At 36.7% G+C, this 23655-nt stretch overlaps 2 long non-coding RNA genes across 2 annotated transcripts in view; one reads left to right on the top strand and one right to left on the bottom strand.

Moving 5' to 3' along the window:
* The window catches only part of Gm20754 (predicted gene, 20754), a 528480-nt gene that overhangs the window by 96690 nt on the left and 408135 nt on the right, over positions 1-23655 (bottom strand). The gene's annotated exons all lie outside the window — the stretch shown is intronic.
* Positions 16490-23655, top strand: part of 4930509J09Rik (RIKEN cDNA 4930509J09 gene) — a 130446-nt gene continuing 123280 nt past the window's right edge. The window contains exons 1-2 of the long non-coding RNA NR_040547.1: positions 16490-16601; positions 19765-19829. This is a non-coding gene — a long non-coding RNA (RIKEN cDNA 4930509J09 gene). The remainder of the gene's footprint in view (positions 16602-19764; positions 19830-23655) is intronic.

Genomic DNA, 23655 nt, shown 5'->3' with positions numbered 1-23655 from the left:
TTGAAAACATAATGAATCTGTGAAGTGAAAGGCAAAGAAAACCCAAACAGTAGAGTTTAATTTTTCAGGTTAAAATATAAAAGATTTTTAACATTATATTTTTGAAAACATTTTATATGTATATAAAATCTCTCTCTCTCTCTCTCTGTGGGGGTGGGTGTGTGTGCATTAGAGAAAATGTTTTTTTTTTCCTTTTTTTCTCCTTTTTTTAATTAGGTAGTTTCCTCGTTTACATTTTCAATGCTATCCCAAAAGTCCCCCATACCCACACCCCAATCCCCTACCCACCCACTCCCCCTTTTTGGCCCTGGGGTTCCCCTGTACTGGGGCATATAAAGTTTGCAAATCCAATGGGCCTCTCTTTTAGTGATGGCCGACTAGGCAAAAGAGGCAATACAATCAAGAAAGAGCAAGGGAGGGAGAATGGGAACAATGGCAGGGGAAAGAAAAGTGAACAAATCATGTGATTCCATGATAATTACAAAACATTAATTATAGACATAATACCTTAGCGTCGCCTAGTAGAATCACACTTAATTTGAAGGGTGAGGATGGAAAGTCATAAATTCAAGTACAGCTGGGACAACTTTGTGAGACTTATCTCAAGTAAAAATGAAAAATCAGGCTGCCAGATGAATGTAGCTCATGCCTATAATCCCAGTATTTGAGATTATCAAGATTTTCTTGAAAAAGAGTATAATCTTTTGATAACTTTTCTTCTTCTCATTACTCTAATTTTAGACCAGCATTTGCCTTTATGTGTTTAAATCTGTATATGTTCACACATATTTCTACCTATGAAATTTCTAGATTTACAAGAAACAAGTTTTAAGCTAGCACTATCTTAAACTCTGTTCTTTGGGCAATGCTTCTTCATGTTTTCTATTGTACTATTGTTAAAAATGTCTTAGCCATTATCCTTATTTTATAAAAAAATGTTTTAACTTTGATATAAAAAAGAAAACAGTAGCGCAGTATGGTTTATAAAACTATAAGCATCATGCTAGTTTTTATGTGAGTATGTAATAGTATTTATGTGAGCCTACTGAATCAAATCATATGAATCATGTCAATATTTATTCATGTTTTAAACCTGCTTTGAGAATAATCTGTTATAATTTCCCAATATAAAATGCACACACAAAAAAATTGAAATGCACACCAATAGTGGCTGTGTGTTTGGAAACCAATGTGTGTGTGCGCATGTGTGTGTGAGTGTCTGTCTGTCTGTCTGTCTATCTTCGTGTTTCTGCGGATAAAATGATTATAATGTTACCCATTACTCAGGCTTCACCTTCATTTACTCTGAAAGACAGTTTTCCATTATTTCTGCTATCCCTACAAATCCAGACATTGTGTTTTTTCTGCTTTAAAACTGACCTTTAAACAATGCTTTTACAGATACCTTAAAATACAGAGGATAGAGGCAATCTTCCTCCAGCGTATATCTTTGGGTGGTAAAATGAACAGTAGTGGCACCCCACCCCTGGAATTTAAAGATGCCTTTTCTTGGGAGCTCTAGGTTTTATAAATCAAGGGATGCCTTCCCTTATCTATGCAGCATTTGCTTACATTCAAGGGGAAAAATATTGTCTTAATAAGACAGGATGGACAGATTTTTCTGGAAACTCTCTTCCAGTTCAGGGCACCTTAAATCATGACCTCTCTCCTGTAACCAGTTCTCACTGCATGTCTGCCTTCTTCCTGTCTTTGCCCCTTGGAATCATCTCCTTGCCAAGGCAATGGAAACTGACACAAAATACTGCCCTGATGAATCCTTTTGTTTAGAATAATAAGCTTTGTGTCTTACCCAAAGGACCAATGACTTTTCACTTCATGAAGCTGGAATGAAAACATGCTAGTACTTATGTTTGCAAATAAAGTAAAATTCATATTCTTTACTTTCTCACTTGATTTTTAAATAGTGCATTAATGATGAGATTGAAAATTATTTCACATACTAATAATATTTACTTCTTGTACTTTGGGTTATCTTTGGATAGTTTTTGTTTTCTCATTTCCATTTACTTATGTGCCTGTGTGCATGTGGTATGCATAGAGATGTTTAAACAAATGTGTTTGAGGGTGGTATGTATTTGGGCATGTACATGCATATATACAGATGTGATGTGTATGTGCCTGTATGCAAACAATGGTTCATGTTTACTTTTGTGTGAGGAGGCCAGAGGTGGAAATTTCCCAGACACTTTGAACTTGTTTTCTGAAACAGATTTCTCAATGAATTTAGAGATCATAAATTCAGCTAGAGATCATAAATTCAGATATCTGCTTATCTATGGGAAACCAGTGCTGGATTACAGGCACAAGCTATCACACCTGATTTTTATTTTATCATGACTGCAGTTTCTTCTCCTCTCCTCCCAATCCTTCTCCCCTCCATCAATTCTCATTAAAAAAAACAAAACAAAACAAACAAACAAAAAAAAAAAAAAACAAAAACAAAACTGGACAGGCCTTCCATGGATATCAACCAGCCATAGCATATCAAGTTGCAATAAGACTACCACCTCTCCTATTAAGACTGAACAAGGCAACCTATGAAAGAATCACAAAAATAGGCAAGAGAGACAGAGACAGTCTCTACTCCCACTGTTAGATGTGCCCCACAAGAAGACAAAGCTACACAACTGTAACATATTTGCAGAGAGCCTAGGTCAGTCCCATGCACGCTCCCTTGTTGGCTGATGAAGCTCTGTGATCCCCTATGAACACAGGTTAGTTGATTCTGTGGGTTTCCTGTGATGCCTCTGGCTCCTACAATCCTTCCTTCATCTCTTCAGCAGGATTCCCCATGTTTTGACTGATGTTTTGCTGTGGGTCTTTGCATCTGTTTCCGTCAGTTGCTCGGTAAAACCTCTTTGTTGACAATTTGGTCAGGTATTAATCTATGAGTACAGCAGAATATCATTGGGAATCATTTCATTGACTTGTTCTTCATTTTTATTTTATTTTATTTTGCCAGTATGTTTCCTTGTATCCTAAGACACTGAGCCTCTGGGTCCTGACCCTCTAGGCAGTGTCAGGGTAGGCACTTTCTCATGGCATGGATCTCAAGCTGCACCAGCTATGAGTTGGCTACTGCTACAATTTTTGTGCTGAGTTAACCAGAGCACATCCTTTAGGCAGGACAAACTTTAGATTTAAGGTTTTATGGCTTCCTTGGTGTCCCAATGTCTGCTGAAAATCATGTCTGATTACAAGAGATAGACAGTCCACGCTTTGGATCCCTCATTTCAAGGAGTCTTGGCTAGGTAACCCTGGGACTTTTCATTGCACTAGGTTTTGGGCTTGCCTTAGAGATGCCCGAGATGTCATAGAGACTCTCCTTCAATCCTCCCCTTCCTAATCCCTCGTGTTCCTACCCCTATGCCTCTGCTCCAGGCCCCTTCTGCCTGCCCTTCCCCTCATGATTATTACTCTATCTCCACTCCACAATGAGATTTATTCATCCCCCCTGAGCCATCCTTGTTAATTAGCTTCCTTGGTTCTGTGGATTCTTTATGGCAAATATCCACTTATAAGTGAGTATATTCTACATTTGTCTTTCTGTGCCTGGGTTACCTCACTCAAAATTATCCTTTCTAGTTGCATCCATTTGCCAGCAAATTTCATGACTTCATTGTTTTTAACAGCTGAGTAATACTCCGTGTATAAATGTTGCTTTCTGTACATTTTTATGCTTATTATTTTATCAAGCACGTTAATGACAAGATTACAATGTAGATGTCTAATAATATTACAATTATATAATTTAATAAAACCTTCATTAATTTACAAAAACAATGTAAATGAATCCATTACAGTACCGATGTTGAACAGCAATTATAAGTATATTTTATATTTCTCCATAAATGTTTTCAAGGCTGGCCAATTAACTTTGGACAATCAATTAGTGTGCTCTTCCATGGGGACTAATTACTCTCCTGCTTCCCACTTTGTTCAGGTGCATACTGTTTTCTGCCTGTGGTTGAGGCCTCCTGGGATTTTCTCCATCCACTTTGGCATGGTCAAGGGTGCCATCCTTTTCCAGCTCACTTTTGGGGGAATTTAGTTGGTGAAATTGTAATTGTGTATCCAGCTTCTGACATTAAGACACACAATCTCACTGAAGATTCCCTAATTCTCTGGACCTTAATATATTTCTGTCTTCCTCTACAATGTTATCTCAGCCTTAGATATGGGGCTGCTTTGTAAACATATCTACTGAGACTGGGTTCCACAACACTAAATTATGATTGACTGTGGCTTCAGTCCTGAAAAACATACCTACAGATAACATTATATAAAATGAGAGGGTTTTGTTTACATATGTAAAACAACACATTTGTACATACTTATCTATACACATATCATAGCACACACAATACACTATATGGATATGTATTTATTTACATATATATATGTATATATATACACACATATGTGTGTTTGTTATATCAAGTAATGAAAAAACAGTGTTTCATTTGAAGGGGAATTAGAGAGATGGGAGGAGTATATGGGATGGTGTGTAGGGAAGAAAGGAAAGGGAGAAATGTTGTGATTATATTATAATCTCACAAATAAAATTAGAGAAATTCTTATGAGTATATATGATTCAAGATAATTTAAAAAATTTTATCTAGGAAAGTTCATAAAACATGACACTGAGAATTATTTAGCATAAGAATTAAACAGCATCAATGTCAAAATAGAATTGCTTTCTATTCACAAGAATGAAAGAATGTCTTTAAGGAAAATCTCAAAGGCTTTCTTTTGCATTGTTAACAGAAAAGATGGCCTTGCCTAGTCCATTAGTGTTCCTTCTGAGCTACGTTTGGGTAGTAATTAGAGAGTTGAATCACTCTGTGGGTAAAAGTGCAAAGAATTTATAGCCTTGATAATTTGAAAGAACAAGTCTATGGGGTCTAAAAAGTCTTTAGCACTGATGGAGTACTTGCCTGTGGGCTTTCAAAGGAGTAATAACTAATCTAATAATGTATCAAAGTTTTCTTGGAAATTTACAAAACTACAAAACAGAAAAATATTTTGAAAATGTACAGATGAAATTACTAAATGAAAAATGATTCCTCAAGATCTTTGTGACACCATCTTATGGAGGACATTAAGAACCCTTATCCTTGTGCCAGACAAAGGTCACCACTAAGGTGAATTTTTTTTTAAATTTTCTAGTTTTCTGGTTATGGTTCATCTCCCACAATTCCAAGATCCTTCCTACCTTTCCTCTTAACTTAGTTTGCTCCCATTCTATCTGTCATTTGAAAACAAGCAACTATCTGATAGTAATAATAATAATATAGTAATAATAATAATAATAAATGAAAAAATTAGAATAGGACAAAACAAACAGAAGGAAATAAAACCAAAGAAAAAGTATAAAAAACACATGTAGATGCAGAGATATAAATGTTTGAACATAAGAGAAACCCCACAAAAACACAAAACAGGAATGTATAATGTATATACAAATGTATATACAAAAGTCATGCAAGGTAAAAAAATGAATAACATTTTAATAATTAAAATTATAAATAAATAAAAACATAAAGACATAAAACTTAAAAACAAAACAAACAAACAAACAAATCCAACAGTTGAGTTCTTTTTCTGTTGGCCTTCTGGCATGGGGAATGCTACTAAAAATGGTTTATATCCCCAGTGAGATTCCATTGAAAAAATTAATTTTTCATTTGTAAATTACTGTCAATTGGAGATCAGTTCCATGTTAGCGATAAGAGCTCTTGACTACTCTTCTTTTTTGGTGCTAGAAGCCCATTCAGTGCACACCACACAGGTCCTGTTTATGCAACCAGTCTCTGTGAATTCATATGTGAGTCCATGCTTCTGTGTTAAAAGGCCTTTTTAAATTTTATTTTGGTGTTATCTAACTCCTCTAGCTCTTATGATATTTCCACCTTCCCTTCTGCCATGTTTCCTAAGAGGAAGAATTCAATGGAGACACCCCATTTAAGATCGAGTATTCCAAGGCCTGTCTCTTCACATTATCTGGCTTTGGTCAATCTATTTGTTCCCATCTACTGCAGGAAGAAATATCCCTGAATATGACTGAACAATGCAGTGATCTATGAGTGCAGCAAAAGGTTGTAAGCAGTCATTTTATAGCTACTTTCTTTCAACAGAACGTTAATATTTAGTTCTTACCTAAGTCACTGGCATACCTAATCTCTGGTCCTAAGCTATCTGAACAGTATCTGGGGTAGGTTTTCTCTCATAGAATAGTCCTTAAACCCAATCAGATATTGTTTAGTTGCCATGATGCCTGTCCTTGGTTGTCAATTTGTCTACATCTGGAATTAATAGAAACCCAAAAATTCCCACCTCTGGGGGATTTTGCTCAATTAAATCATTTGAAGTAGGAAGATACACTTTTTATTATTATTATTTTTATTAGGTATTTTCTTCATTTACATTTCCAATGCTATCCCCAATGTCCCCCATACCCTCCCCACCACCCCCCTACCTACCCACTCCCACTTCTTGGTCCTGGCATTCCCCTGTATTGAGGCATATAAAGTTTGCAAGACAAAAAAAAAAAAAAAAAAGAAGATACACTTTGAAGTGAGCAGACCTACCTTCAATCCAGATCCTTTGAATGAAGAAGACACATCTCTAATCTGAACCACACCTTCTGTTGACATCCTACATAAGGGCATGGGCGGGGGAAGCTTCTTTCTCTTTGCCTGCCTACTTGCTCTTGCTTTTGATAACAAGCCCATTTCTTCACTGGTAATAGAGTCTACTGCTTAAGGGTTGCAGATTATACTGAAGACCAGCTAAGACATTTATGTTTATGGATTAAAAAAAAAAAAAAAAACTACTCGTTGATGCTGGTCTCTTCTTAATCACAGCTAATTTCTTAGCTCCAGCTAACCAGCATTAATAGTCCCAGTAATGCAAAAGTTTCACTCTAGTAGTTCTGGTATCTTGTTAATCACAGCTGATTCTTCAGCCCCAGCTAACCAGAACCACAGAATCTTCAGAATCCAAAATAGCAATGGCCATGAAAAATGTCTTTACTCTTCCCTCAGAAATTTCACAAGCCAGACCTCCATCTTCTGCACTGTTCGAAACATTATCTTCCAAGCTCCTACACAACATCCCACAGAGCTCGTAACACCGAATGGAATTTCAAGCCCAAAGTTTCAAAGTCCTTCCACAGTCCTCTCCAAAACATGGTCAGGTTGTCACAGGAATACCCCACTATGCTGGTACTAATTTGGTTTAGTCAGGGTTTCTATTCCTGCACAAACATCATGACCAAGAAGCATGTTGGGGAGGAAAGGGTATATGTGGCTTACGCTTCCATGCTGCTGTTCATCACCAAAGGAAGCCAGGACAGGAACTCAAGCAGGTCAGGAAGCAGGACCTGATGCAGAAGCCATGGAGGGGTGTTGTTTACTGGCTTGCTTCCACTGGCTTGCTCAGCCTGCTCTCTTATAAAACCCAAGAATACCAGCCCAGAGATGGTTCCACCCACAAGGGGCTGATCACTAATTGAGAAAATGCCTTACAGCTGGATCTCCTGGATGCATTTCCACAACTGAAGCTCCTTTCTCTGTGATAACTCCAACTTGTGTCAGGTTGACACAAAACTAGCCAGTACACACACACACACACACACACACACACACACACACACAAACACACACACACATATCTTTGGTTTTTCAAGACAGGGCTTTTCTGTGTAGCCCTGGCTGTCCTGGAACTCACTCTGTAGACCAGTGTAGACCAGGCTGGCCTTGAACTCAGAAATCTGCCTGCCTCCTGAGTGCTGGGATTAAAGGCATGTGCAACCTTGCCAAGCTTAGATATATATTTTTAAAATTTTGTACAAAGCAAGTGCAATTTCTGTTTCTTGTAACATATAAAATATTTTATTCCTCTAATATTGAAATACTCAAATAGTGAATATTACTAATCATAGGAACTCCTGGATTATTTTCATGCATATGAGCATCCATATTTTGACACTGGTCTTCTAATACAATCTTATATGAGATAATTATGGGGGAGAGAGTAAATGTGTAGGCCTTATGTGCTAATAAGAGTGTACTTGGGTGCATATGTATGTAAAGGCTAAAGGCCACTGCTGAGCATCATTTTAAGAGTTTCTCATTGGAACCTGGGATTTATTGAAGAATGCATATATACCCCTATTTATCACCCTGCACAAAATTCAAGTCCAAATGCATCAAAGGCCTTAACATAAATACTAGACACACTAAATCTAATAGAAAACGAAGTAAAGAAGGGCCTTGAAAATATTTGCACAGAAGACAAAGTCCTGATCAAAAAACCAGTAGCTTAGGCACTAAGATCAACAATAAGTGGGGCCTCATGAAACTGAAAAGCTTCTGTAAGGATAAAAACTCCAACAATAAGGGAAAATGGCAGCCTACAATATAGGAAAAGATCTTTACCAAACCCACAATGGACAGAGGACTAATATCTATTTTATGTAAAGAACTGAAGACATTAAACACCAACAAACCAAATAACCCAATTGAAAAATGTGAAACAGAGCTAAATAAAAAAAAATTTCAACAGAGAAATTTCTAATAACAAAGGAGCAGTTAAACAAAAGTTCATCATCCATAGTCACCAGGGGAATGCAAAGACATCTACATAATGGAATACTATTCTGCTATTAAAAACAAAGACAGCATGAATTTAATAGGAAATTAAAGACAACATGAATTTTACAGGAAAATGGATGAACTAAAAAATAGTATCCTGAGTCAGATAACCCAAACCTAGAAACACATGCATGCTATGTACTAACTTATAAGTGGAAATTAGCAATAAAGTACAGGATGTCTAATGCTGCAATGCACAGCCCCAAAGAAACTAATAAAAAGGAAGATCAAAGGGAGGGTGCTTGAATCTCACTCAAAAGGGGAGACAAAGCAGTCATCAGAGGTGGATAAAGGGAGGGAACTGGGAAAAGAGGGAATAAGAAGGGGAACAAGGATGAGATCTGGTGTGGGAAGAGAGGATAAGAGTGAGAATAGCAATTGAAGCGGGACATCTCTTGGAATCGCTGGAGACCTAAGATAAGAGAGGTTCCAAAGATTCGGAAGGGTTGACTTGAGCAAAGACTCTTATTAGCTGGTGACATGGAGACTGCAGTGGTGACTCCCTGGAACCAGGTAGGATTTTGGGCAGAGTGAAAACTTTAAACCCAAAACTTAACCTGATTACAAGGTGTAGAGTGTAAAGATGGAGTAGAGTTTAAGGGAACGGCTAACCCATGTATCAACAATAAGACACATCCCATGAGAAGCAGCCAACCTCTGACTATTAATGATACTCTGCTATTCTTGCGGAGAGAACGAGCATAACTGTCTCCTGAGAGGTTTCATGCAGCAGCTGATGGAACAGAAACAGATACCCACAGCCCAATATCAGGCTGTGCTCGGCGAGTCTTGTGGCAGAGTTGGGTATAGAACTGAGTGAACAAAAGGGTTAAGTACACCACAAGAAGACATAGTCAAATACCAGGGCACATGCAGGCTTACAGAAACTGAACCAAAAACCAAAGAACATGTATGGACTGAACTTAGGCCCTGTCTTAGTCAGGGTTTCTATTCCTGCACAAACATCATGACCAAGAAGCAAGTTGGGGAGGAAAGGGTTTATTCGGCTTACACTTCCATACTGCTGTTCATCACCAAGGAAGTCAGGACTGGAACTCAAGCAGGTCAGGAAGCAAGAGCTGATGCAGAGGCCATGGAGGGATGTTCTTTACTGGCTTGCCTCTCCTGGCTTGCTCAGCCTGCTCTCTTATAGAACCCAAGACTACCAGCCCAGAGATGGTCCCACCCACAAGGGGCCTTTCCCCCTTGATCACTAATTGAGAAAATGCCTTACAGTTGGATCTTATGGAGGCATTTCCTCAACTGAAGCTCCTTTCTCTGTGATAACTCCATCTGTGTCAAGTTGACACAAAACTAGCCAGTACAATTGACCCCTTGTCAACTTGACACACAAAAACATCACTAGTATGCCTCAACCGTTACAATCTTATTCATCCCCAAGATCTAAATAACTTTAAAAGTCCCACAGTCTTTACATATTCTTAAATTTTCAATCTCTTTAAAATATCCATCTCTTTTAAAATCTAAAGTCTTTTTACAATTAAGTCTCTTAACTGTGGGCTCCACTAAAACAGTTTCTTCTTTCAAGAGGGAAAATATCAGGGCACAGTCACAATAAAAAGCAAAAGTCAATCTCCAACCGTCCAATGTCTGGGATCCAACTCACGATCTTCTGGGCTCCTCCAAGGGCTTGGGTCACTTCTCCAGCCATGCCCTTTGTAGCACACGCATCATCCTCTATGCTCCAGATGCCTGTACTCCACTGCTGCTGCTGCTCTTGGTGGTCATCTCATGGTACTGGCATCTCCAAAACACTGCATGATCCCTTCAGTCCTGGGCCATCAATTGCAACTGAGGTTGCACTTTCACCAATGGCCTTCCATGGCCTCTCACAGTGCCAAGCCTCAGCTGCTCTGCTCAACTCCTTCATGCCTTCAAAACCAGTACCACCTGGGTGACCCTTACACATTACCAAGTCCAACCACAGCACAATGTACAACTTTGGCTATATCTGGAACACAGCCACTGTGCTCTCAGAAAACACTTCCCAGAAGATGTCACCTCAATGATGCTGGTCTCTTCTTAATCACCGCTAATTTCTTAGCTCCAGCTAACCAGCATCAATAGTCTCAGTAATGCAAAGTTTTTGCTTTAGTAGTTCTGGTATCTTGTTGATCACAGCTGATTCTTCAGCCCCAGCTAACCAGAACTACAGAATCTTCACAATCAAAACAGGAATGGCCCTGAAAAGAGTCTTTAATTTTCCCTCTGAAATTTCACAAACCAGACCTCCATCTTCTGCAGTGTTCTCAACATTATCTTCCAAGCTCCTACACAATATCCGACAGAGCTCTTAACAACGGATGGATCTTCAAGCCCAAAGTTCCAGAGTCCTTCCACAGTCCTCTCCAAAACATGGTCAGGTTGTCACAGGAATACCCCACTCTGCTGGTACCAATTTGTCTTAGTCAGGGTTTCTATTCCTGCACAAACATCATGACCAAGAAGCAAGTTGGGGAGGAAAGGGTTTATTCAGCTTATACTTCCATACTGCTGTTCATCACCAAGGAAGTCAGGACTGGAACTCAAGCAGGTCAGGAAGCAAGAGCTGATGCAGAGGCCATGGAGGGATGTTCTTTACTGGCTTGCCTCTCCTGCTTGCTCAGCCTGCTCTCTTATAGAACCCAAGACTCCCAGCCCAGAGATGGTCCCACCCACAAGGGGCCTTTCCCCCTTGATCACTAATTGAGAAAATGCCTTACAGTTGGATCTCATGGAGGCATTTGCTCAACTGAAGCTCCTTTCTCTGTGATAACTCCAGCTGTGTCAAGTTGACACAAAACTAGCCAGTACAGGCCCCCTACACATTTGGGACAAATGCTTATATCTTTGTCTTCATGTGGTTCCCCTAATAATTCAGCAGAGCCTGTCTCTGACTACGATGCCTTCCATTGGATCTACTTCTCTTAACTTGTCTGCTTGATTGGGTATCAGTGGAAGATGTGCTTAGTCCTACTATGCCTGGATGTGTCAGTGAGGGGTGGTATCCAAGGAAGGGTACCTAGAGAAGGGGTAATGTAGAGATAGGTTTGTAAGGGTGGTACGGACAGGAGAGGAGGGACTGGAGAGCAGTGCCATCTGAATGCAAAGTGAATAAATAAACAAAGCCACAAACAAAAAAAGAGTTTTATTATAAAAATAACCACAAATCAGCTTAACAGACAGATTATATAAGTATGCATATGACAGTTTCCTTCTGGCTTACCCAGAACATAAGCTACAGAGACATCTGCCTCGTTGTTCAATTATACCAGAAAAATAAATAAAATAAAATAGCCAACTGTGTTTTAAAAGTGATGGTCTTTCCTTTCTCCAAACACAGAAACCATAGAAAATAAAACAAATCCAATTTAGGGTAAAAATAATGACTAAATTACCTCAAATCTTTTGGGTGGTCTAATATTCAAACTGTGAATTTATCAAGTTAAAGAAAAAGGAAAGAAAACTTGTTAAAACATTTTTTCTTTTTTCAATATTTATTATTTTGTTTATCTATATTCCCATCACTGCCCCCTCTCAGTTCCCCCTCCAACAGCTCCTGATCACTTTCCTCTTCACCCTGGCCTCTGAGAGGGCAATCATCACCTCACCAGGCCTGCCCCGCCTCGGACCTCAAGTCTCTCAAAGATTAAGCACATCTTCTTCCACTAAGGTCTCTGATCAGGATTTTTTGAGGTAGGATGCTGTGTGTTAAAAATTTAAATTCTTTGAGAGTAAAAATCTTGAAAATTAAGATTAAATGATGAATAAATGGTTTTAGGCCAAACAGCTGCTAAAATTTAATATTTGCAGGAGGCTTCACACTCAGTGACATGCCACAAAATATCTTCTTATATAGGACATAGTTGCTGATTATTCTTTCTTTGAATTTTATGAGAGAAGCCTGAGTCACTTAAAAATTGAAATAAAGAAAAAGATCATTTAATTATTCACAGACATTATGTTTAACTGTGAACAAAATTTAAATGAGTCATTTTAAGTATATGTAGAAAGTTTTTTTTGCAAAAAAAATGTATATTGACATTAAATTTTATTTAATAGAGAGACAATAATTACATGTAGAAATATTATAAATAATGCATTTATCAAAGCATACCAATTTAAATATCCAGTAAAACTTCTAATAGCTGATGTGGTATAATTCTACATTGAAAATTTAAAGTATACATGAAATAAGTACAAGGCTAAATTTAATATGGCATGGCATGGCAATGGCCTACCAAACTCAATATTATTAAAACATTAATGTACTTATTTTTATAATATAGATTAAATGCAATTCTGCAGATTGCTATAACGTATTCATAAATGACACATTTTATTAAGAAGGTAGCGACATAGTCCTGCATGTAGATCCTATTGCATCCTAATTAAATGTTATAGTAGTATAAATAGATGGTGGAACTAAATGTAGCATGTATTACATATATATAATATATAATATAGTCATATTATATATATGATAGATAAATTATAGGTAGGTGGATAGATAAATAGATTAGAGAGTAGTGATAATACATAGAGATATAGGCAGGCAGGCAGGCAGGCAGACAGACAGACAGACAGACAGACAGACAGACAGATGATATATAGATTAGATAGCATCTATTTCTCCAACACTCTATTTCTGTGTTGTTGCTGATATTAATGAAGTTCAGTTTATGCTAATATATAACTCAGATTAGGCCTTTTTGCAAAGGAGAAATCCAAGAGGAACATCTATTATCATCCTGTTCTACATAAAAAGACATGGAGTCATTTCTGCCTTAGCAATAACCCACAAAGTAGCTCATAACAATGGAAATTAATTTTATCATAGTCAGAATGTAAAAAATGTCTGAAATCAAGGTGTCTTCTAGGTTGTGGTTCCTGCAGTCTGGTGAGTCTCCCTGGTCTACTCCTAGCCCCAGACTACTTACAGTCAACATTTCTCCATTTGTAGGAAGATAAATGCAATTTTTCATATTACTAAGGTATTTCCCGTGTATGTATACTTTTGTCTTCCTACAATCATCTGCGTACATGTGCACTGTTAATTCTGAGGTAAGCTACCCACCAAATTTGAATTCAGTCTTATATTTTTCTTCTACCTATAAAGGCACTGTTTTCAAGTGAGGATACATTCTGAAACACTGGAGTATAAACTTTAAAAATCTGTCATAATTATATTTTTTTCAGGGGAAGAAAGCACACGTAAGTTCAAAATTCAACTTATAATATCATTGAAAGTCACAAGTTCCATGCTGATACTTCAGAAGAAGACAGAGCCTACAGTTTATAGTGGAAATCAGTAAACATCAAAAGGAGAAAAATGTGAGGCATTGATTTGTCCACCCTATGTGAAGTATAATCTGATACAAGATTTTTCTGAAACTTTAACCCTTGACTTTCTATATTTTAATACTTAATATCTTAATATCTCTTCTCAAAGTTTTATTATTGCTTATATTCTCATGACATAAAAACAGCTATCTTCATAATTACTTTTCATTTTATGTATATGTATAATATTAACACCTGAGAAAATGATGCTTAAACTTTTATAAATACTATATGATGCATTTTATAGTGATTAGTTTGGTTTGTCTTTGATGAATATCACTGTAATTAAAATGTTCCTTTTCATAGATGCTTACAGAACTTTTTGCTAAAATTTTTAAAAGCCAATTTATTTTTGGGACATATGCCTGATACTTTGCTATTTAGAACAAAATTGATTCATGAATTCAGGAAATGATGTTATTTTTCAGTTTTTCATTTTGACTAATAGATAAAAATCTTTGAATATTATCTGTGATTTGCACTTTGGCTTGAACTGTTGTTGGACCGGGTTAACGTAACTTGAGCCTGGAAGTCTACGTTTTGTATTTGAGATAATGGTGTCGTTTTTTTTTTTTTCCCCTGATCTAACATTTATTTATTCATTCATTCATTTATTTATCTTTAAACAATTTTTTATTGGATATTTTCTTCATTTACAATTCAAATGCTATTTTGAAAGTCCCTTATACTCTCCCCCAGCCCTGCTTCTCAACCTGCCCACTCCTGCTTCCTGGCCCTCTTCTAGGGAAATTTCTTCTCTGAGTGAATTTCCCTATTTTAATTTTCCCTTCTTTGATGAATTTCCTTTTCTTTACTGTTCCTCTTAATGATTCTAATATTTTTTAATCCTATTCATTGTTTTGTACAGATTTTTTTCTTTTTTATTGCATATTTTATTTATTCACTTTTCAAATTTTATCCCCTTTCCCTGTTTCCCCTCTACAAACCCCCATCCCATCCTCCTTTACCTTCTTCTATGAGAATGCTCCTCCACCCACCTAAGCACCCACTCCTACCTCACTGCCTTAGCATTTCCCTACCCTGGGTCATCGAGCCTTCAGAGGACCAAGGGCCTCTCCTCCCATTGATGGCTTGGATCCCTCCATGTGTACTCTTTGGTGGTTTAGTCCCTTAAGCATCCATAGTATCTAAATATAAGAGCATGCCCTATCACAGACAAAATGAACCTTTGAAAGATATGTTTTAATATTTTATGTTGGTAATATTCATCATTCATTAGGGCCTTCTTGAGAAAGTTCAAAATTTAAAAAGTCATAAATTGTGACATCTGTAGTCATTTGATGAAGTTTCTTTAGAATTAAAAAGAGTTGATTACTATAAGTATTGTAATCAAGATATATCAGCTTAATGTACGACAAGTATTTTTTCTGTGCTAACATTTAGTAAGTTTCTTCAATGCTTGTTTGATTTAATAATTACTTAACATCATCAGAAAGATGTTTAGTTTCTGTCATGGTCAAATGCCTAATATGATTAGACCAATGGTGGAAACTACAACTCTAACATGGATCAGAACTAGGACACACAGGAATAAAATAGGATTATATAATTCTCTGTCTACGTGGACCCTATCCCCATCATCCATCTTCTAAAGCTGTAAGCAATGACAGTTCTGAACTAGGGGTGCCATTGTTTCTTTGAAATTTTTAAAAAATAGTGATATAAAAGGAAAATTTTGTTCAATTCCTAAACAGAGTGGACTTTCAGTTATTTGATCATTTAATGCACGGAGACTTAAAAGAAAAGGAAAACTCACTCTTCTTTCTTCCAAGTCTGAACGCTTTATCTTATTGTTATTTAGGGGAAATCAAGCTCCCAAGAGAAAAGCCAGTTCACTTTTTTTTTTTTTTTTTTTTGTAGGTGATAAAAACATTGGTATTGGAAAAATCATTGTTCCTTTGTTTGGAAAAATTAAGCTTGCCTAGCTCTTTCCTCACAGTTGTTGCCAGTTGTTAATTGTTTTGTTGAACCATACATAATTTTAAAATATATAAATTACAAAAACATGCCAGGATCATTCTGATCTAAAGACAACAGTGACTGAACCCTAGATATTTTTGTACTGGCAAGGCAAGCAACAACAGCACTCAGAAAACTGGTCCCAGCTTAAAAGATAAGGCATAATTCACAAAGCCCAGATTACAGCAGCTCTCTGATAAAGTCTTAGGGCCACTGAAAACAATGTGCATATATATATATACATTCTTATATGTGCATATATATACACATTCTTATATGTATATATATATATATATATACACACACACACACACACATTCTTATAATCATGTGAATGGGCTGTTTCAGTGTCTATAAAATATAATTACTACATAAGTAGTTTAAAGATCCTAGCAGTTCAGGAGCCAGCAATGAAGATCATTGTTTGCATCATAGCATGTCATATCACAGTATGTGATGTCAAACCCTGTGGCCTCTCCCTTTTTCCTGGAAGGCTGTGGCCACCAGCCTGAGAGGACAAAAGGAGAAGAGGCAAGAACAGAGTTTGTCTAGAAAATGTCATCCTGAGTGAGGTAACCCAGACACAAAAGAACACACATGGTATGTACTCACTGATAACTGGATATTAGCTCCAAAACTCACAATGCCCATGATAACAACCCACAGACCATATGGAGCTTAGGAGGAAGGAAGACCAGGTTCAGTCCTGCGTTGAGGTAGGGAACAGGAAGAAAGCAAGGAGGTGGAGAAAGGGGAGATCTGGGAGAGAAAGAGGGGGAGGGGATAAGGGAGGAAGTATCAGGTACTGAAGGGAACAGGAGAAAGGTACAGAGGGTTAGAAAATTGAATAAAAATATGGAGCGGGCCGGAAGAACATCAGCTGGCCGGACCTCCCATTGCCCCCAGGAACTATAACATCAACTAGGGAATTTACAGGGATCCATGGCTCCAGATACATAGGTATCTGAGAATGACCTCTTCTGGGATCAATGGGAGGGGAGAACCTTGGTCCCGTTGAGGTTTGATGCCTCAGTGAAGGGGGATGCTGAAAAGGTGGGGCGGAGAGGGTGGGTGGGTGGGAGGTTGTAGGATGGGGGGCTTGTGGAGGGGTAACTGGGAAGTGGGATATGATTTGAGATGTAAACGAATGGAAGCATTACTTCCTTTTCATGTTTATATTCTACAGTTAATATTACATGTATGCCAAGAAATATATAGTTATTTAAGCCTATAATTTATATATTTAACGTACTAGGTACCTATAAAATTACTTGCATATGTGCCAATAATAGTTAAAAATTATTAGAATGTTAAAAATTTATGACAAACATTTGAATACCAAATTTTACTGATTTGTTTTTGCATTAAGCGTCCTACAAACCTGCAGATGTAGCTCAAGTTGTAGACTGCTTGGTTTCCATGTATGAAATCCTGGGTCAGTACCCAACAAGACATATCCTGGACATAGTGGATTTCTATAGAGATCTTTGTAAACATCCACACTTGTCCATGTGCACTCAGAATATTCTGGACTCAGAATTGCTCAGTTTGACGTTTTCTATTAACGTAAATATCTGCTATTACTCCATCATTTGATCTCATACCTTCACATTTGTGATTTCTTTCTTAAAGTAAGTTTTAAAAATCATGGCATGATCTCATCTTTGCTGTTATATTTACAAATTTCTCCATTATATTTGGCAATGTCTCCATGTTCACAGTGTAAATGGAAATGAACTTTTCACAGCCACTTCCTCTTTATATATAATACCTCAGATACCAGGACTCCAGCTTGTTTGCCTTACTAAAGTTACACTGACCTAATTATTACACTAAAATATAAAGACATTTTCAAATTATCAAACAAATAAAAACACTGGTATAAAGAAAATGGGTGTTGTTTAAGGATTTCTAACTTGATTTTATTTTCTTAATAAAAGTTTACAATGAGTTAAGGACATTTGTGTATACATTATCTTGTTACACAATGTTAGGGAAAGGTAATTGAAAATAATCTATTTTTCTTCTCATTATAATTTTATTATTTAAAACAATTTGAAAATTCAGAGATATTTTGGTCATACTCTTTCCCTCCCCCTAATTCTCTAGACCTTCTCTCCCTCCCCACTTACACAACTTTAAGTGCCTTTTAAAAAAGCAAACAAAACCCAATTAAATATGCATCTCTCCAGAAAAGAAGAAATAAGAAAACAAAATCACCTCTACAAATGAAAAACATATTACCACATTATAATCACAGAGAGAGAGAGACAGAGACAGAGACAGAGACAGACAGAGAGAGACAGATAGAGACAGAGAAAGAGAGACAGAGAGACAGAGAGAGTCAGAGACAGAGAGACAGAGACAGAGAGAGACAGAGAAAAAGAGAGAGACAGAGAGACAGAGAGAGAGACAAAGACAGAGAGATACAGAAAGAGAGAGACAGAAAGAGAGAGACATAGAGAGAGACAGAAAGAGAGAGAGCGAGCTGTGGAATCTATTATACATTGGTCAGCTATTCCTGCATATGAGGCTTGATCTGAAGTGGTTATGGTTGCTTAAGTGGATATACCCAGTATCATTCTGTTCAAGATAACTTACTTTCTCTCCCCCATAGGTATTAGCAAAGTTCAGTTGTTACCCTAGTAACATTTCATTCTTTTACCCTAGTAGCTAGGTTTTCACTCATTCATTCAGTTTTTCACACTTTCCTGTATTCATTTAAAACATATCTTACATTCTATGAAGTAAACTCATCTACATTTTATGAGCCCATTTTATACTTCAAGTTCTATTCATATACATTTTCAACTTCTATTCAACAAATATAAGTGGGCCACATCCTTCTAAAAAGTCCATATGCTATTGTTCTAGAATAAGGGACATGATATACTTCCTGGCTTCATTAAGTTTTACATGTTAAATTTGATGCAGATGTTGCTCCAAAGATACATTCAAACACAGATCTATTGTCATGTTAGGATGTTAGGAAACAAATGACCTCATCTTAGAAAACGTTCCTGAACAATTATAGCATCATTTTATAAATGAATTCATTGTACAAAAGTTAATTTCTCCTCCTGAGAACAGCTTAACATTTATTCTATTCATTTTATTTTTTCCTCTCTCTTTATTAAAATTTTTCCTTTAAGTGACAGGAGTCAATGTCATTTCCACTTCTAGATAAATTTAGGACATCTGGTGAAAAATCATGTAGTTCAAAAGGCATTTTTTGTTTCTGACAACACACGAGTTATTAGATCCCAGTTTCCTTTCTCAAATCCTAAATAGAGATACAATCCCCATTTCACAGTTATATTTATTAATATGCTCTTTTGACATGCTGGGGGTATTTTTCTTGATAAATGAATTGGATAATGTAATTTATTTCCTCCACTGGAACATTTTATATTCAAATGCTTATTTATAAATTTTAATTCTGTTACACAATGCCTTTTTCTTTTTCTCATTATGCTTGTTTTCCTCTCTTTGCTCTCTCACTGTTATATTCCCCCAAATCATATGTCTAAAAATAGGCTCAGACATTAACAGGGCAATAGAATACATGTGTTTTCTAGGATCTACTTAGGTATAGCATTTAGTGGCCAAAGCACTTTATTTAACACTTCACTGATGCAGTTTTGGTGTTCATAGCTACTTAATCCTATAATTAAATGGTTTCTATAGTCTTTGTCTAAAGTTCATTTATTACTGATTAACCTAATAGTAAAGATACTTAACACTGACTTTTCAAATTACACAGTTTGGATCTGAAGTATCTCCTGAGGCTGGATGGATAGAGGCTCAATTACCTGCCTGGACTCTGTGGTAATTAACAAAAGAATTAACGCAGATAGGCTAATGAACATAGAGAGAGTCATGCATGTTCTTGGAAGAATTGCTGAGATCCTCATGTCTTCCTCTCTTTCTTTGCTTCCATGCTACCATGACGTGAGGGTTCACTCTACAATACGCTCCCTCATCCCAGGCCCAATGTCCAGTAAAGTCAAGCAAGTATAGATTAAAAACTATGAAACCATGAGGTACAATAAATCTTTTTTCCTGTATGTTGCTTTTCCTCTAGCACTTCATCACAATACTGTAAGACTAACGTAGGAGAAAATGTTATCTCGTCTTCTCTACAGAAAGAAATCCAGAAGAATAGGATTGCTATTACTAAAATAACCATCTAATTAATCTAAGAAACAGTTTTGGCATTAAGGATTAAGAGCATATATTATCTCCAGAGTCAATTCCAAAGGTTTTAAAGACCTCAGTCATAAATATGATAATGAAAGACAAAGTATTTATATTAAATCAGTTTCGTAGCTTTCAGTTTTGTGTAGATAGCTTTCAGCTCAGAAACAGGCTTATAGACAAAGTTTTAACCAATGATGGTGTTTGCTTCTAGGATGTGTACTCTAAAAGAACTCACTGTCTGGTGGTCACTGATGGCCTGTAGTAGACTGGAGCTGCTTAATGGTTTGATACCTAACTTTTAATCACGATGACCTGTCCTTACCAAGAGCAAAGCAAGACCTAGCTGTGGCTTTGCTTCTGTAAGCGGCTCATGGGGTGTGAATGTCATGAAGTTGTCATGCAGATATATTTTTAATGTCATGTTATATGAGATGATCATGTGATGTGTACAGACTATGTTGAGAATTGCCAGTGGTAGTAACTGTAAAGTCTGACTCACACCACTAATTCCTTTTAAAGTACATAGCCTTCTGCCTCTGTGTGGAGTTTTCAGTACAGCATGTCAAAGAAAACTGCCTAATATAAAAATCATATATATGGTGATAATTTTCCCTCTTTTGTAGTCTGCCCAAAATACATAAAAGATTGTATGAGTGAGCAAGACTTCACAATTCTTTTATACTGCTGGATTTTGTTGTGCATCATTTAAAACATTTTGTATGTTTCTTATCTGTGTATAGAGTATGTTCTTAAATAATGTTCATTTATCAGAAGAACTGTGAGAAATAAACAATGTGGACATGTTTGTTTATATTATAAAAAATTAATAAATAGGTTCTATCACCACCACCTCCAAGAGGAATAATTGTCAGTAGGATCGACAATATCTGAAGGTAGATACTAATATAATTAAAGGCATTAGGACCTAGAATTATGACTGTATAAAGGGTCCATTATGAAAATAATTAAACATAGTTTAAAATACATATCTTAAATCAATCAGAATTTTTGCTAGTGATTGACAACCTTCAACTCCTTCACTACAGTTAAGTGTTTTAGTTTTGAAAAGAAATTACCAGCATGCTCTAAAGCAAAATGATAACAGTATTTCTATTTGTGATGGTATCCTCCTTGAAGCAATATGTCTGAGGAGTTTCAGATTCTTTCCAGTAAAGGTTCTATTACTCCTCTGCCTTTTGGCTAACATTGAGTCTATCTTCAGGTGACGAATAGCAACCACTGACTGGAGCAAACCAGTACTTTCTAACATGGCTTTCTCTGGGTTGTTTTCTCTTTCCATTTACAGAAAATAAAAGCAGCTGATAAAATTCAAGACCAAATAAAAGGATCAAATTGCATGCAATAAAAATTACACATTAACTACAACTTTTCTCATGGAAAATCACATTACATCAACTCCAAAACTGTCTCCTTCTCTGAGATTATGAAAGGAGTTTTTATTCTGTTCTTTTACAATTAGTGCTAAAAGTTTCTATTTGTTTTAAAAATTACAAGACTTAATCATAACATCCTATTGTTCTTAAGAACTATAGCTAAGCATGTGGAAATCATTTAGTGGATAAAGTGTGTCTAGCAGAAGCTAGAAGACTAGTATTCAGTCTCTATTATCCACATAAACAAGGATATCTGCCAAACATTGTAAATTTGGAAACAAGCCCTCAAAGCAAGGCTGGAAATGACAACCCAGAAGGAAGAGAAGGGTCCCACGAGCAGGTAAAAGAGTCAGAGATACCCTACTCCCATTTTTTGGAATTCCAAAAGAACACCAAGCAACACAACCATAAGATATATTTGGAGGACCTAGCTCAGATCCATACAAGACTCATGTTTGTTGCTTCAGTTTGTGTGAGCCCCTATGAGCCCTGCTAAGTTGATTCTCTGGGCAGTGTTATCATGGTGTCCTTGACCCTTCTGGTTCCTACAGTGCTTCCTACCCCACTTCTCAGAGATTCCACTGGCTCCACATAGTATTTGGCTGCAGGTCTCTACATCTACTCCCACTGATTGCTTGAGGACATGTTTCTCTGATGGCTTTTTTCTTTCTTTCTTCCTTTCTGCCTGCCTTCCTTCCTTCCTTCCTTCCTTCCTTCCTTCCTTCCTTCCTTCCTTCCTTCCTTCCTCCTCCTCCTCCTCCTTCTTCTTCTTTTCTTCTTCTTCTTCTTCTTCTTCTTCTTCTTCTTCTTCTTCTTCTTCTTCTTCTTCTTCTTCTTCTTCTTCTTCTTCTTCTTCTTCTCTCTCTCTCTCTCTCTCTCTCTCTCTCTCTCTCTCTCTTTCTCATTCTTTTCTTTCTGTCATGTTTGGTTCTATCCTGGGTAGCCTCTGGTATCTGGCCATCCAGGCCATGTCAGGCATGGACACCTTCTCCTGGCATGAGCCTCAGATTGAACCAGGCTAAACCAGTCATGGTTTAGCCGTTCACATGAGTTCTGTATCATCATTGGCCCAGCAAATTTTGCAGGCAGGGCAGATTATAGGTCGAAGTTATTTTGCCTGACTTGATGTTGGAGTCTCGCTCCTCAGAGCCTCAGCTGGATATAGAAGATGGCATCGCCAGTTCATTTTTCTGTATTCCTCATTACTACCAGGGTCACTCATATTTCCAGGGAATTTCCATTGCATTTGGTTTCAATCTCACCCTGAAACAGCCCCCAAATCCAGTTATTTTTCCCAGTATACTTTCCATCCATCCTTCATCTATGCTTATGCGTTCTGCTTATGTGTTGTTTATTGTGAAAGCATAATTTTGTATAACCACATACAGTCTTTATTTTATGATTTATATGTCAGTATAGGCACAGTTTTTCTTTTTGTTTCCTTAAGATGCATTTACATACCTACATGTCTCTTTTTATATGAATTGTCTATTTTATATATATATATATATATATATATATATATATGTCTATTTTAGATTATTATCCAACTTAATGTATTTTACATAAAATAAAGATGTAAAACTCTACTTTTCTCTGGAAAAAGATGTTTCAACAAAATTTGTTAAATAAATCCATCCTTTCTTCAGTTTATTTCCTTTTTATGAAGAAACCACATATTTGAAGAGAAAACGCTGGTAACATTTAACAAGATAGAAATTAGTGTATCCTGCCTTTAATCCCAGCCTTTGGGAGGCAGAGTCAGGCAGATTTCTGAGTTCAAGGCCAGCCTGGTCTAAAAAAAAAAAAAAAAAAAACCAATAAAGAAAAAAAATGTCTAAAAAAGAAAGAAAAATGAGAAGAAAGAAAAGAAATCAGTGCATCCAGTAATTCATTCTGAATCCTTCACTGTTATCAAGACAATTTTATAGAAAGAAAAGTAGAAAACTTGGAGGGTTCATCATCATCATCATAATAATAATATAATTGAAGTATCTTTATATTTTTGAAAAGTGTGCATGTGTATAATTCCTTACACTTATTTATTGTAATTGAGAACT

The sequence above is a fragment of the Mus musculus genome, chromosome 3, assembly GCF_000001635.26.
Source record: "Mus musculus strain C57BL/6J chromosome 3, GRCm38.p6 C57BL/6J".
NCBI classification, from domain to species: Eukaryota; Metazoa; Chordata; class Mammalia; order Rodentia; family Muridae; genus Mus; species Mus musculus.
This window is presented reverse-complemented; position numbering and strand designations above follow the sequence as displayed.